This window comes from Dama dama, chromosome 1 (genome assembly GCF_033118175.1).
Source record: "Dama dama isolate Ldn47 chromosome 1, ASM3311817v1, whole genome shotgun sequence".
Lineage (NCBI taxonomy): Eukaryota > Metazoa > Chordata > Mammalia > Artiodactyla > Cervidae > Dama > Dama dama.
The window spans coordinates 79857193-79874599 of record NC_083681.1 but is presented as its reverse complement, the minus strand read 5'-3'; the positions used below and the strand labels follow the sequence as shown (position 1 = coordinate 79874599).

The 17407-nt window shown below is 39.1% G+C and overlaps 1 pseudogene; it reads left to right on the top strand.

Moving 5' to 3' along the window:
- The first annotated feature begins 14907 nt into the window (after positions 1–14907).
- On the top strand, positions 14908–15838 carry LOC133071302 (olfactory receptor 4P4-like; annotated as a pseudogene).
- The last annotated feature ends 1569 nt before the right edge of the window (positions 15839–17407 follow it).

Sequence of the window (17407 nt, the reverse complement as noted above, 5' to 3'; positions counted from 1 at the left end):
GACAAGGCTGTGGTAGTGAAGAGGCTGTGGCTGTAAACCAGCGTCGACAATGGGAATGGAACTGATTCAGTTTCAATATTATAATCACGGCATTCAGTGTGGTTTCATCAGTAGTTGATGTAAACAGAAAGAAGTAACTCCCATTTTCATTTTGATTCAGAAACGAACATTATGTTCTCGACAACATCTCACTGCAGATAAGTGAATAATTCCCAGAAGCTAGCACCTAAATTATTCAGGCACCTAAAATGTGAAGTAATAAACAATGAGGTGTAATGTGGGAGCTAGAGCATCTAATAAACCAGTCAAAGGCCTGAAGACATCTGGAGCACAGAAGGAAAACAAAAAGAGACTCTTAACACTGTCCTCAAATATTTCAAGGCTAAAATATGAAAGAAACACTGGCCCAAATTTAATTTTAAATGAATCCACTTCTAAAAGCAACAGGAAGCTAATTTCAGGACAACAACAATAAAAGAATTTTCTTTTTTTCTCCAGTGTCAATAAACAGAATAGTGTGAATGACTCAGAGTCTCTGGGTTGCCCAGTTTCACTAAAAGTATATAAGAAGGGGCTCTAGAGACACAAACTTTAATGTAAACAAAAGGAAGGAGGAGACTCTTCAGGAAGCACGCAGACAAGATGTTAAACTCCACAATGTCTCTCTACATTTCCCATATTCTGTGACTGGTCCTCACATTGGCCTAGAGCTTTCATTAAGATCACTTTTCTTTTTTTTTTTTAATTTTAGAAATAGCTTTTATTTTTATTTATTTTTTATCTTTTTTTTATTAGTTGGAGGCTAATTACTTCACAACATTTCAGTGGGTTTTGTCATACATTGACATGAATCAGCCATGGAGTTACATGCATTCCCCATCCTGATCCCCGCTCCCACCTCCCTCTCCACCCGATTCCTCTGGGTCTTCCCAGTGCACCAGGCCCGAGCACTTGTCTTATGCATCCCACCTGGGCTGGTGATCTGTTTCACTATAGATAATATACATACTTGGTGTTCTCAAAATACTGTTTAAAATTATCTGTATAATTCTCAAAATCCATAATTTACACATCTGTAACAGGTTGATTTAACTACTCCACCTGATAAAATATCTATTGCTATAATTAAGTAGTACATTCTAACCACCTTAACACAGAAGGATTCAGTTCAATACTAACTTTATTAATCTTTTGTCTATAATGGAGGAGGGCCTTCCCTGGTGACTCAGATGGTTAAGAATCCTCCTGCAATGCAGGAGACCCAGGCTCAGTCCCTGGGTTGGGAATAGCGCCTGGAGGAGGGAATGGCAACTCACTCCAGTATTTTTGCCTGGAGAATTCCCATGGACAGAGGAGCTTGTCCATGGGGTCACAAAGAGTTGGACATGACTGAGTGGCTGAGCATGGCACATACCTGAGGAGGTCATTCCTATAAGTGTAGTGGGCAAAGCATACTTTAAAAAAGTAAGAAAGTTAATTCAAAATAGCCTCCTAAATTCAGTACTACCTGTAAATATGTAGTTTTAGATAGATCCCTGGGGGCTCAGATGGTGAAGATTTGACCTGCAATGCAGGAGACCTGGCTTCTATCCCTGGATTAGGAAGATTCCCCTGGAGAAGAGAATGGCTGCTCACTCCAGTATCCTTGCCTGGAGAGTTCCATGGATGGAGGCGACTGGTGGGCTATAGCCCATGGGGTCATGAAGAGTCAGACACGACAGAGCCACTAACACCTGCACTTTCCTCCCCCAGGTATGTGTGTGTAGATGCCTCTGAGCATCTGAGAACGGCGAGTGTGAAGGCAGGCCATCACGGGCACCCTGGTGTCCAGGGTCCCTCACTGTGCTCACAGGCAGTTTTATTTATCTTTCTTTCATCTAGCCTGGGCCTCCAGTCTGCCACATATTTCAGAAAAGATTCAAGAATTAAAGTAAATCTGATCATCTCAGTCCAGTATTATTTCTTATTACACAAGAGATTATTTTTTCCTCTTAAATTTATATACAGTTTAAATACTAGTTTGACATAATGGGAAGGAGATGTTGGTTTTATTTTCCCCCAACATTCCCAGTTTGACCCTACATTATCTATTTGTGGTCTCATTCTCAGCAAAATTACATAGCAGCTGGCAGAATGTTTTCATAGGATCGAAGAGTATAAAGTGCTAATCGCTCAGTCGTGGCTGACTCTTTGCAACCCTGTGGGCTGTAACCCAGCAGGCTCCTCTGTGCCTGGAATTCTCCCAGCAAGAATACTGGAGTGGGTTGTCATTCCTTTCTCCAGGGTATCTTCCTGATCCAGGAATCGAACACAGAATCTCTCACGTTTTAGACGGATCCTTTACCTTCTGAGCCACAAGCAGCATAAAATCCCTCTGCAAATTAGTAGCAGAGAGTATGAATTAGTCTTTCCCTAACAAATGATGCTCTAGCATGTCCACTAGATGGCAGGGTGACATCGTAATTTAAATCAAGGCACCAATAATGTGCATTGATTGCTTTAGAGAAAGTAGCAGAAACTGATAGAAAGCAAGATGTTCGTGGTTTAAATATAACTTTGAAAACATTTTATTCTGTGAAGAAAAACTGTGACCTGTCTTGTCGACCGACAGAGGATGCTGAGGCCACCAAGCCATCGGCACGGCTCCTGCACCCCCACCGCCCGCTCAGACCTGAGCCCGGAGGAGCTCTGGATGGGGTCAGAGCTGCACCCTGAGGACACAGGAGAGAAAAGAGCAGGGTACCGGCCCTGAGCAGTTAAGGTGCAGCTCACAGGGATGATATCAAGGAGCCAGACTGTTCCCCCTTCCCAGGCGCAGAGAAGCCCTAAGTTCATTAACACGAGCTCCCTGGTTTTCTTTGATTTACAGTAATCTTCTGATGGTCTGACTACCTGGATTTTGCTGCAAAATGCGTGTACATTCTGACTCCTCCCTTCCCTCTTCAGAGCAATTTCTTTGAACTGAGATGTTGTCTCCCAGGTTTGCACTGTGCATAGTCTCTCAGTGGAGTTTGACTCTATTGTGACCTCATGGGCTGAGCCCACCCGGCTCCTCTGTCCATGGGATTCTCCAAGCAAGAATATTGGAGCGGGAAGCCATTTCCTCCTCCAGGAGATCTTCCTGACCTAGGGATTGATCCTGTCTCCTGCACAACAGGTGAATTCTTTACTGTCTGAGCCACCGGGGAAGCCCCGTAATTTCTAGGTTTCAGTAAATAGAATAAAAAATAATTATCACTATTTAGGTTGTGTTTTTTTTTTTTTTTTTCTTTTTTTGTCAGTTGGTAATTTCATTTCCCTTTCAGGAATAAGGAAACAAGTGTTCAAAGATGGTAATTTACTTGATCACATTCAAGCATCCACTCACCTTTGATTTTTATCTTTGCTTTTTCACTTTTCAGTTTTGAACTAGCAGCAATGTGTTGTCTCTTGGTCACTTACATAATCACATATTTTGGTTAATGAAGAGAGTTAACACTTCGTTTCAATTAATTGTATAAGAAGCTAATACACAAAAATGTGGTTAATAATATGTACAGATATTAGTAAAAACATTAAAATCCTTACAGAAACAAACACAATTAATATACATGGTTTCTGTGAATCCACAGTTCCACGTCTCCCAGATTCAACCAACTGCAATTACGTAGTACTGTATTTAATACTGAAAAAATGTGTGTATAAGTGGACCCGTTCAGTCCAAACCTGTGTTGTTAACTGTGTTGTATCCTCTGCTAGCCCGTTGCCTTCTCGAGGTTAGGACAGGGAGAGTTATTCATCTCAACTGTAAAGCAGGAGCTCTCAAATAATGAATGTTTTATGGCATCTTCTATGATCCACCCCACCGAGTTGGTTCTCAATAAGATTGAATAAATCATTGTAATAGTCTTATTTGACAAAATTTATTATTTGTGTTCATAACTCTGTAAGGTTGTGAATAAGAATTGATAAAATTTTTCTTAGCTTTAAAGCAGGCTTACTATAAATGAAGAGGAGTTATAACTAAGTAATGGCAAAGTAATATCTCTGCTTTTCAATATGCGGTCAAGATTGGTCATAAGTTTTCTTCCAAAGAGTAAGCGTCTTTTAATTTCATGGCTGCAATCACCATCTGCAGTGACTTTGGAGCCCAAAAAAATAAAGTCTGTCACTGTTTCCACTGTTTCTCCATCTATTTGCCATAAAGTGATGGGACAATTGCCATAATCTTAGTTTTCTGAACGTTGAGTTTTAAGCCGACATTTTCACTCTCCTTTCACTTTCAACAAGAGGCTCTTTAGTTCTTTTTTGATTTCTGCCATAAGGGTGGTTGCCATCTGCATATCTGAGGTTATTGATATTTCTCCTGGTAATTTTGATTCCAGCCTTTGCTTCCTCCAGCCCAACGTTTCTCATGATGTACTCTGCATATAAGTTAAATAAGCAGGGTGACAATATACAGCCTTGACATACTCCTTTCTTTATTTGGAAGACTCTGCTGTTCCATGTCCAGTTCTAACTGTTGCTTCCTGACCTGCATACAGATTTCTCAAGAGGCAAGTTAGGTGGACTGGTATTCCCATCTCTCAAAATTTTCTACATTTTGTGCTGATCCACACAGTCAAATGCTTTGATATAGTCAATAAAGCAGAAATAGATGTTTTTCTGGAACTCTCTTGCTTTTTTGATGATTCAAAGGATGATCTCTGGTTCTTCTGCCTTTTCTAAAACCAGCTTGAACATCTGGAAGTTCACGGTTCACGTATTGTTGAAGCCTGGCTTGGAGAATTTTGAGTGTTACTTTACTAGCTTGTTAGATGAGTGCAATTGTGTGGTAGTTTGAGCATTCTTTGGCATTGCCTTTCTTTGTGATTGGAATGAACACTGACCTTTTCCAGTCCTGTGGCCACTGCTGAGTTTTCCAAATTTGCTGGCATATTGAGTGTAGCACTTTCACAGCATCATCTTTTAGGATTTGAAAGAACTCAACTGGAATTCCATCACCTCCACTATCTTTGTTCGTAGTGATTTTGCCCACTTGACTTCACTTTCCAGGACATCTGGCTCTAGATGAGTGATCATACCATCATGATTATCCGGGTCATGAAGATCCTTTTTGTACAGTTCTTCTGTGTATTCTTGTCTCCTCTTCTTAATATCTTCTGCTTCTGTTAGGTCCCTACCATTTTTGTCCTTTATTGAGCCCATCTTTGCATGAAATGTTCCCTTGCTATCTCTAATTTTCTTGAAGAGATCTCATTCCCATTCTATTGTTTTCCTCTGTTCCTTTGCATTGGTCACTGAGGAAGGCTTTCTTATCTCTCCTTGCTATTCTGTGGAAATCTGCATTCAAATGGGTATATCTTTCCTTTTATCCTTTGCTTTTCGCTTCCCTTCTTTTCACAGCTATTTGTAAGGCCTCCTCAGATAGCCCTTTTGCTTTTTTGCATTTCTTTTTCTTGGGGATGGTCTTGATCCCTGTCTCCTGTACAATGTCACAAACCTTCGTCTATAGTTCAACAGGCACTCCGTCTATCAGATCTAGTCCCGTGAATCTCTTTGTCACTCCAGTGTATGATCATAAGGGATTTGATTTAGGTAGTACCTGAATGGTGTAGTGGTTTATCCTCCTTTCTTCAATTTAAGTCTGAAGTTGGCAATAAGGTGCTCATGATCTGAGCTATGAGGGAAGCCCACTTTTCATTGGGGAGACTGGAATGCAAAAGTCAAAAGTCAAGATATACCTGGAGTAATAGGCAAATTTGGCCTTGGAGTACAAAATCCTTGGGTTTCAAATCCTAAAAGATGATGCTGTGGAAGTGCCGCACTCAACATGCCAGCAAATTCGGAAAACTCCCCAGTGGCCACAGGACTGGAAAAGGTCAGTTTTCATTCAAATCACAAAGAAAGGCAATGCCATAGAATGCTCAAACTGCCACACAGTTACTAGGAAATGGCAACCCACTCCAGTACTCTTGCCTGGAAAATTCCATGGACTGAGGAGCCTGGTGGGCTATAGTCCATGGGGTCGCAAAGAGTCGGACATGACTGAGCGACTTCACTTTCACTTTCACACACTAGCAAAGTAATGTTCAAAATTCTCCAAGCCAGGTTTCCACAGTACATCAACCGTGAACTTCCAGATGTTCAAGCTGGATTTAGAAAGGGCAGAAGAGCCAACGATCTAATTCCCAGTATCTGTTGGATCATAGAAAAAGCAAGAGAATTCCCGAAAAACATGTATTTCTGCTTTATTGATTACGCCAACACCTTTGACTGTAGATCACAACAAACTGTAGAAAATTCTTCAAGAGATGGAACTACCAAACAAAGTTATCTGCCTCCGGAGAAATCTGTATGCAGGTCAAGAAGCAACAGTTAGAATGGGTTGGAACCAGGTTGGAACCAGTTAGACTGGTTCCAAATTGGAAAAGGAGCATGTTAAGGCTGTATACTATCTCCCTGCTTATTTAACTTATATGCAGAGTACATCATGAGAAATGCTGGGCTGGATGAAGCATAGGCTGGAATCAAGATTGCCAGGAGAAATATCAATAACCTCAGATATGCAGATGACACCACCCTTATGACAGAAAGTAAAAAAGAACTAAGGAGTCTCTTGATGAATGTGAAAGAGGGGAGTGAAAAAGCTGGCTTAGGACAACACTCTGAACACTAAGCTCATGGCATCTGGTCCCATCACTTCACGGCAAATAGATGGGGAAACAGTGGATACTGAGAGACCTTGATTTTGGGGGCTTTAAAATCACTGCAAATGGTGACTCAGCCATGAAATTAAAAGATGTTTGTTCCTTGAAAGAAAAGCTGTGACCAACCTAGACAGCATATTAAAAAGCAGAGACATTACTTTGCCAACAAAGGCCCATCTAGTCAAATTTATGGTTTTTCCAGTGGTCATGTATGGATGTGAGAATTGGACTACAAAGAAAACTGAGCACCTAAGAATTGATGCTTTTGAACTGTGGTGTTGGAGAAGAATCTTGAGCATCCCTTTGACTGCAAGGAGATCCAACCAGTCCATCCTAAAGGAAATCAGTCCTGAATATTCTTTGGAAGGGCTGATGCTGAAACTGAAACTGCAATAGTTTGGCCACCTGATGCAAAGAACTGACTTATTAGAAAAGACCCTGATGCTGGAAAATATTGAGAGCAGGAGGAGAAGGCGATGACAGAGGATGAGGTGGTTGGGTGGCATCACAGACTCAATGGACATGAGTTTGAGTAAGCTCCAGGGTTTGGTGATGGACAGGGTGGTCTAGTGTGCTGCAGTCCATGGCGTCACAGAGTCATACATGACTGAGCTACTGAAGTGAACTGAACTGAAGATTAAATTGCAAGTTTTAAAAAAGGGATAGGGGACCTGCTTGGTGGTCCAGAGTTTAGGAAACCACCTTTAGTGCAGGGGACATGGGTTCAGTCCCTAATTGGGAGCTAAGATCCCACATATGGAGGAGCAGCTGAGACCCCACACTGCATTGAAGCATCCAGGTAGAGTAATGAGAGATCCCTGTCTCACAGCTAAGACCCGATACAGCCAAAGTAACTAATTAATTTAAAAAAACAGGAGAAACAAACATTGTGTGATTCCATTTACATGAAAGATAAGAAGCAGGTTCCTAGAGGCAGAGTATATTACAGGACATCAGTTAGAGGGATAGGAGGCTGAGGAGTTATTATTAATGGGTGCAAAGTTTCTGTGTGGAGTGATGAAAATGTTTTGGAAATATGTAGTGGTGGCACAATATTTTAAATGTAATTAATGCCACTGTTTTGCACTTAAAGTTGTTGAAGTTTCATTTTTTAAAATGTTAATACATTTGAGGAATATGGCCTCTGGAGCCTGAATAAAATGCTGTCAAAGAGAAAATAGTCTCAAAATGTTACTGAGAAATAAGACAAACATGAACACTCACAAAAAGGCTTGGTATTATCTTCCATTACAGGGATGAGGTAGATAAGGGAGATGTTTGGGTGACTTGTTGACAGAAAAATCAACAGTGAAGGACACTGAGGAGTAAAGAATAGATTGTGGTAACTTTTCAAAGAGGTTTTATTATTAATAGACTTTAGGAGATGCATGCTGCAATAGCCAGCATCCTCCACAAACTGTCAATTGCGGCAGCATCAATGCTTTCCTTTTCCCTGCAACTCAGAGTTTCCTTTTCTTTCCTCACCTCTTCTTTCTGAGGTGTGGGTATTATGAGCTTTCTTTCCAGGTCATTAGAGTTTTGCTCACAATTGTCACCATATTAAAGTAGAAGCTGATTTGTGCTTAGTTTCCATATACACATAGGGAAAATATGGCTTGGTCAGTATAATTATTTTTAGGTCTTTGAATAATGTTCCAAAAGTTCAGCTTCACTTTGGTCAGATTATCCCAAAGGGAATTTCCAGACTCACAGAGATACTGCAATAAGTGTCTGCAAGTTAAATATCTCCCAGGTAAAGTTTTTTAGAAATCAGATAGGAACCTTGTGTTGTCTTTGTTTTTATGTTCACCATAGAATATAATAAAAGTGTTATTTAAAGAGAAATAAAGAATAGTTGCCAACATAAATGCTGATGGTGCCCCCGTTTATTTTCTTTTTTTTTTTTTTATTATTATTTTTTTTTTTTCCCAGTGGGTTTTGTCATACATTGATATGAATCAGCCATGGATTTACATGTATTCCCAATCCCGATCCCCCCTCCCACCTCCCTCTCCACCCGATTCCTCTGGGTCTTCCCAGTGCACCAGGCCGGAGCACTTGTCTCGTGCATCCCACCTGGGCTGGTGATCTGTTTCACCATAGATAGTATACATGCTGTTCTTTTGAAATATCCCACCCTGGGAAAAGCCTTTTGAATTTGCTTAAGAAAAAAGCTGGACACCTTACCTTAGAGAGCAGGTAAGTTCTCTTTTCAGATTTCTTCAAAATTACTTGTATAATGAGACATATTACTACATAGTCATAAAATTTACTGGTTAACTTAAGGTATGGTACTGTGAAATACTACATGTACCTTAGATTTAAGCCAAATATCTGGTGAGTTGGACATGAGTTGACTTTTCTTTAATCAACCCACAATTAATTACTATTGCTTGATCAATATGATTTTAGAATTAATTATCTAAATATAATTTAATGATCATTTGCCCTCTGGTTAATGTTTGTAAGAAAACTTTAGCCACATTTACATACAGTCAATATTTGAAACTATTGCTCTACCTACCTGGTAACATAGAGCATCTCTTTCATGGTTATATATTTTTATACAACTCATGTGTGATAACTTACCCTTCCTATGTCAGTTGCATAAAGTAATAAACAGTAACAGTAATAAACATTTTTGCATAACTTGGGGAATATTAAAGGGAAACAAGTAAAGCAGAAAGTCGGTGACTTATATTTCAGTTAAGGACACAGAACATCTGTCAAGGAAAACCTCAAGAAGAACTGCTGCTGCTAAGTCACTTCAGTCGTGTGTGACTCTGTGACCCCATAGACGGCAGCCCACCAGACTCCCCCGTCCCTGGGATTCTCCAGACAAGAACAGCGGAGTGGGCTGCCATTTCCTTCTCCAGTGCATGAAAGTGAAAAGTGAAAGTGAAGTCACTCAGTCGTGTCCGACTCATTGCGACCCCCTGGACTGTAGCCCACCAGGCTCCTCCGTCCATGGGATTTCCCAGGCAAGAGTCCTGGAGTGCACAGAGTATGTTAAATCACTCTGCTCTTATTTTCTATTAATTGCCTGGATGTGCCATGTTTGTAGCTTGAGTTTCTCATTCCTGTATTAACACCACTTATTCTATTGCATTTCAACCAAGACAGAGCTATTTATTAAAATAGGAAGTTAATGAAGTTGATCTGAATAATTATTCAGAATAAATGAAAGAGTGGTGAATGGAGCATTGTCAGATTTAGTTCTGTACATTTTGGAAACCACCCAGGCTGGAGACAACCAGGGTTTTAGGGCAAGTGACTGAGTTTGAATATATAAGACTAGTCTTAAGGGTCTAGTCTCCACAGTAAGCCAAGGGAGTGAAAAACGGAGAAAGGTTACAGGGGTGGGTTTATGTGAACTTCAAATGATTTTTGCTAATAGACAGAATGCTAGGAAAAATTAGAAGAACAATCCTAAGTTGATCTTTCCAAGTCTCTATCTTTCTGAAGTAAATATGATTATAAGATTCTGTGCTTTTATATCTCAAAACAATTATCTTGATAATGACATAATTAAAATTAAGTTTCATTTCATTCTATCAAATATTGAAATAAAATTATTTCTTTGACAAATACATACTGAACACTTAAAATATAGAGTGAGGATATAATGAGAAAACTAATATAATTAATAATTTAATTCATGATGAGACAAAGTGCACTACAATTGATTAAATGAGGAATGTATTGTATAACCTAATACATCAAATCCTTCATAATTCATCATTTTATTATCCAGTCACAATCTTATCATAGGAGAACTGGGTAACTAACTTACTAAATGAGAATTTCAGTGAAGTCTCCTAGGTGATTTTAGTCTTATTTCCACCTTGTACAACTTTTGGCACATAGTAGTTGATAGTTTTATTTTCCTTTCTTTAGAGGTTAAACAAGTAAGGTGGCTCAGAGTATACATAATCTGTTCCAAAGCTAAACATTCACTATTCAACATAGATCTGAATGGCATGAATTTTGTTTTGTTTCATTTTTAATTTTGTTCATTTCAGGGAGAAAATGAGGCACTGGCCCTAACTCTCACCAAGATAAGATTTTTTAGAGAGATAAGCTAAAGCATTTAATAGTATCTGACAATAATCAGATAAAAATATGAAGCAAGGTAATTAGTTCTAAGAACCATAAGACTTAGAATATTTGGGCAACCATGGTGTGGTGGGCTGCAGTTAGTGAAAGCGACCTGGAAGTAGCTAGAGTTTAATACTCTGTGGTAGTATTGAACAAATATTGATTTGGAGCTGCTCGTCCAGCGTCACTACTTCATGGAATCATTAGAGATTTCGGAGAACACGTAAGTATGAACCATAGATGGCATCCATATACCTGGATTGGATAAAAGGAACTTAAATAGCAGTCTCTAATGGGTCCAAGTTAAAGGAGAGCTCAAGGAGCTGTGCTTCTTTCTGAGACTGGATCAGTTAATCTTATAAGAGGTAAGAGAGACAACAACCTGGAGAGGAGTCGTAAATTTACTCTGATTTGTTTGGAAAACATTAACCGTCAACATCCAGCTGCTGACTCCTCAAAATTTCTGTCAGAACCATGGACAAAAAGTTCAGGTCCAGCAGAGATCCTTAAAGATACAGTTTAACTCCCATTGCTCACTGATGCCTAAACCGAAATACAAAACAGGGATGTAGCATACTCAAGTCAACAAGCTAGAAAATAGTACAATGAGATGAGGGAGAAAATACTTTGCTTCATTTTAAAGAATATCTTCTGTTAAGATGATATAATACTTATTTTTTTAAATGTGAAAATGCTGTGATACTTTTAGACATGAGTCATACTTTTTTATTTCTATAGAAATAATTGAAAATAGGGGAAATGCTTTCAAGTTGTTCAGGAATGCAGGCTATAGTTTTTGAGTCATGCATTATACAGTTTTTATATTTTAAAAAGTAAATTAGTTTTTAGGAATTTTTCACATATTTCCCTGTCTTCCTAATAGAGTAGATTGAGTGCATTTACATGATTGCTATTTTAAAAATAATTTTCAATTTTGCCTGAAATATTCAAATATTGGTAAGACAAAATAACCTGCATTTTAAAAGCATTTGTTTATTTTCTTGATAATTCATAATCATTTCATTGATTTTCCACTTTTAGTGCAAACACACTCATCAAAATGGCATTTACATTGTCTTTTTCAAATATAATTTGGTCTGTTATCTAATAAAGAGTCTCACAGAGGCAGAATTTTAGACAAATAGTAAGCGGAAAAAAGGCTGAGAAAATGTAAGTTAACTGATCATGCAGCAAGTCAAGTATTATATAAAGAATAATCTGTGATTGAATATTTAACTTGCAGTGTTTCCCACCAAATCAGAAGAAGAATAAAATTTAGGGGAGAAATCAGAATAGAGAATTACATGCTTTTAAATTATTGGGAATGATTAAAAGCCTAAAGCATAATTGTTAGTGCTGGTTGAAGATGGCTTATTTGACCACTACAAATATCCCCTCTTCACTATTCAGTATGATACCTATTTAAATGTCATCTTGTGGGCCTTGATGGTAACTCTCATACCCCGGATAGATTTGCAGTTTTCCTCTTCCAAACCCCACTTTATGTACACAGATTTGAATGGCAATTTCTCTGAAAATGAAAAAGAAGGAGAGGAGCATTACAGATTTGAAAATAAATTGTGAATAGATTGGCTCTGAAGTTTGGAGTAATGAAATAAAATATTTTAAATACTAAAGTGCTATGTATTATATAGTTGAAGTAGGGAATTTTGGTGTGACTTAGTGGGATGATTAATTCTCAGTAGTTTCTCCTAGTCTATGCTTCTTGAACTTCTGCCAATAGAAAGCTATTGGTTTGTTCAAAGGTGTGATGGTTATAAACACATTATTAGCACTGGTCTTACATTACTTTATAGCAGTGGCTAGGAGGAGAGGAGGTAAAAATAACAGAAATTAAAGAGAGAAAAGCCAGCCTGAGATACTAAGACGTGTGATGTAGGAACAGAAAGAAACAAACATTTTCAAGATGACTGATTATTAGGAAGAGTTGAAGAGTTTGAGTACATCAATTAGAAAGAAGCAAATTTATGCAAATGAATAAGACACTGTGTGAAACCAAAACTCAAGTGAAACCTACTATTATCCTAAAATGCCTTCAGTTCAGTTCAGTCACTGAGCCGTGTCTGACTCTTTGAGACCCCATGAATTGCAACATGCCAGGCCTCCCTGTCCATCACCAGCTCCCAGAGTTTACTCAAACCAATGTCCATTGAGTCGATAATGCCATCCAACCATCTCATCCTCTGTCGTCCCCTTCTCTTCCGGCCCTCAATCATTCCCAGCATCAGGGTCGCTTCAGATGAGTCAGCTCTCTGCATCAGGTGGCCAAAGGATTGGAGTTTCAGCTTCAAAATCAGTCTTTCCAATGAACACCCAGACTGATCTCCTTTAGGATGGACTGGTTGTATCTCCTTGCAGTCCAAGGGACTCTCAAGAGTCTTCTCCAACACCACAGTTCAAAAGCATCAATTCTTCAGCACTCAGCTTTCTTTATAGTCCAACTCTCACATCCACACATGACTACTGGAAAAACAATAGCTTTGACTAGGGAGAATTTTGTTGGCAAAGTAATGTCTCTGCTTTTTAATATGCTGTCTAGGTTGGTCATAACTTTCGTTCCAAGGAGTAAGCGTCTTTAAATTTCATGGCTACAATCACCATCCGCAGTGATTTTGGAGCCCAGAAAAATAAAGTCAGCCACTGTTTCCACTATTTCCACATCTATTTCCCATGAAGTGATGGTGCCAGATGTCATGATCTTAGTTTTCTGAATGTTGAGCTTTAAGCCAACTTTTTCACTCTCCTCTTTCACTTTCATCAAGAAGCTCTTGAGTTCTTCTTCACTTCACTTCACTTCTTGAGTTCTTCTTCTTCACCACCATAAGGGTGGTGTCATCTGCATATCTGAGGTTATTGATATTTCTCCAGGCAATCTTAATTCCAATTTGTGCTTCCTCCAGCCCAGCGTTTCTCATGATGTACTCTGCATATAAGTTAAATAAGCAGGGTGACAATATACAGCCTTGACATACTCCTTTTCCTATTTAGAGCCAGTCTGTTGTTCCATGTCCAGTTCTAACTGTTGCTTCCTGACCTGCATACAGGTTTCTCAAGAGGCAGGTCAGGTGGTCTGGTATTCCCATCTCTTTCAGAATTTTCCACAGTTTATTGTGATCCACACAGTCAAAGGCTTTGGCATAGTCAACAAAGCAGAAATAGATGTTTTTCTGGAACTCTCTTGCTTTTCCGATGATCCAGTGGATGTTGGCAATTTGATCTCTTGTTCCTCTGCCTTTTCTAAAACCAGCTTGAACATCTGGAAGTTCACGGTTCACATATTGCTGAAGCCCGGCTTGGAGAATTTTAAGTATTACTTCACTAGCCTGTGAAATCAGTGCAATTGTGTGGTAGTTTGAGCATTCTTTGCCTTACTGAATGTCTAAAACAAATATTTTTAAAGTTTGAGATGATACCTTTTGAAAAAATAGAGGTAATTATACTTTGCTTGTTATCCTTTTGTTTGACTATAAAATATCATATCCTATCTGTAATTAGGCACAATTATAAATTAATCATATCTGTAAATTAGGCACAACAGATATATAACTGATTTTGGCCATGTATATATACCTCATGATTCCAAATTGGTTGATTTTTTTTTTTCTATTTATCACATTTCCACCTAGGACAGATGGAAGGAAATTTTTCACATATAACATTATCCACGTACAAGTGTGTTTGTATTTTCTGTCAAAGTTTCATTTCTATGTCTATTTTCTCAATAACAAATGGTGAAAATAGGAAACGGATGACTGCTTTTTTTCTACAGTACCATTTCTTGAATTCTACCAGGGCATAATATCCAGTTATGTTTGTTAATACATGCTAACAGAATGGTTGCATAAATATGCTACATTCTACAGTGTTAGTTTTTAAATCAGGTATCAAAGTTGCTTATCAGGAGTTAACATTTTCCAGAAAGGGACAAAAAGAATGCAAGGAAAGCCTTTCAAAATAAAAATCAAATCTTTTTCTTCAAGTTTTGAACGCTTTCCATTATAAAATGCCTATGACAAGGAATAATATACATCATCGTATTTACATATTTATAAAGATTGATAACTATTTAATTCCAGGTAGCTACAAACTGCTCTGAGTCATGGAAAATAGGAATAACCTTACAGAATTTATTCTCCTAGGACTTTCTCAGAAAAAGGAAATTGAAATTCTCTGTTTTTTACTGTTCTTACTTTGTTACACTGCAATTCTGATTGGAAACCTACTTGTCACGATCTCTATCACCTCCAGTCAACTTATGAAGCAGCCCATGTATTTCTTTCTGTTACCTCTCCCTCTCAGACCTTTGTTACACCTCCACTGTGACCCCCAAGTTGATCACTGACTTGCTGGCAGCAAAGAAGGCCATTTCCTACAACGGCTGCATGACCCAGCTCTTCACCATGCACTTCTTCGGGGGCATCGAGGTCTTCCTCCTCACGGGGATGGCCTATGACCGCTATGTCGCCATCTGCAAGCCTCTGCGCTGCACTCTGATCATGACCAGACAGAAGTGCGCTGCCATGATCGCTGCTTGCTGCGCTGGGGGGTTCCTGCATTCCTTTGGCCAGTTTCTCCTGGCCATCCTTCTACCCTACTGTGGGCCCAACGAAATAGATCATTACTTCTGCGATGTGTATCCTCTGCTGAAACTGGCCTGCACTGACACCACCAGAATCGGTCTCCTTGTCGTCGCCAATTCGGGCCTGATGGGCCTGGTGACTTTCGTGGTCTTGTTGATGTCTTACGCTGTGATCTTATACACGGTCAGGTCCTACTCTGTAGAGAATCGCGGCAAAGCTCTCTCCACCTGCAGTTCCCACATCACTGTGGTGGTCCTCTTTTTCGCTCCTTTATTCTTCATTTACATTCGACCAGCAACTACTTTACCAGAAGACAAAGTGTTCGCTCTTTTTTATACCATCCTTGCTCCCATGCTTAATCCTCTAATCTACACGCTGAGAAACTTGGAGATGAAGAATGCCGTAAAGAAATTCTGGTGCCATATCGCATTAAGAGAGGAAATGAACTAAGATACCTCTGATTCCCACTGCTGAACTTGTTGAATATATGAATTTTCTACAATGAAGACTTTAAAATGTATAATGCTTGCCTTATATGCTTTTTTGTTTCATTTTGTTTTAGCAATATATAGGTTTAACTACGAGCAAAAGCTTGCAACTCCCTGGATTTATCCAGATTCTCTGATGTGCTCTCTTCTAGTTTTCTTGTTTTCTTATTTATATCTCCTCTTCCCCTCTGATCTTTTGACTGTGTAATCAATTTAGATATTTAGCATATCTAAATATAAATTTAGATATCAAAGGCATCATGTAATACAAATCCACACTGAGAACCCGTAGAGTCCATTCTTGTATGTGACTTTATTCAATACAGCCAATTCCGGGTAGCAATGATTTAGAAGATAATTCCAACATTTTACTTGCATCATTTAAAGAATATTTTAAAAGACCAAATTTTGGACCTGCAACTATATTTCTTAAAAATATAGCTTTCTACTCTGATAATTTTGTAGCCAGTGGTGATCTGGAGCTTCTCATATGTCCAACACCAGTACTCTTACCTAAGCCCCACATCAATCTCTTTTCTTTTGTTCAAAGGAACTGTCCCTCCCAACTCTGTCCATGTAAATGTGAACTGCAACTCTGGCTAATTCTAGCACCTGATAGTGTATATTTGTTATGGGCATGTGTTCTGGACCCAGAATTGCTTACTAACTATGAGGATTGGGACATATGCTCAACAGATCATCCATCAAGTGATAATAATAGCCCAACACACAGTCTTGTGAGGATATGTGCCAGACTGAAACACTGCTTGGTCACACAGTCAGTGCTGAATACGAATGAGCTGTTTTATTGCCCAATCTCCTGTTATGCATCAGAAATGTAACCATTCTGATAATAACTTTCCTTGGGAGCAGTGAGGGTGTGAGAATGGGGCTCATGTTAAATCATGCTCTTATTACTAGGCTTCCCTGGTGGCTCAGACTGTAAAGAATCCACCTGCAATGTGGTGGATCTGGGTTCAATCCCTGGGTTGGGAAGATCCCTTGGAGGTGCGCATGACAATCTCTTCCAGTATTCTTCCCTGGAGAATCCCCATGGAGAGAGGTACCCGGCAGGCTGCAGTCCAGGGGTCCCAAAGAGCAGGACACGACTGAGTGACTAAGCAGAGCACAGCGTGCAGTGGGCACCTATTACTGGGGAAATTGTTTTTTTCTTAGAGTGGGCAAGTGGAGAATATCACTTAAAGTCAATGGGCACATCTTTGGCACTGTTCAAGTTAATGGCAGTTTTTCCAGTAGTCATCCTGGAGCTCCTTTGCCCAATGTCAGAAATGACTAGGAGCAAGATCAGGCCACTAGAAACTGATTAGGAATGGGTAGAGTCTCAAAATTCTTTAAAAAACTTTGTGGATGTGATGTACTTGCATGAGAATTTGTTTTCAAGCTGTAGAGAGAGCCATGTTAGATAAAAAGGAGTTTCAATGTTGAGGATTCTTAAAATGGGTTCATAATATAAACAAGAAAAATAGCATAGTTATATGACTCAGTTTAAAATGCCCAACAAATAAACCTA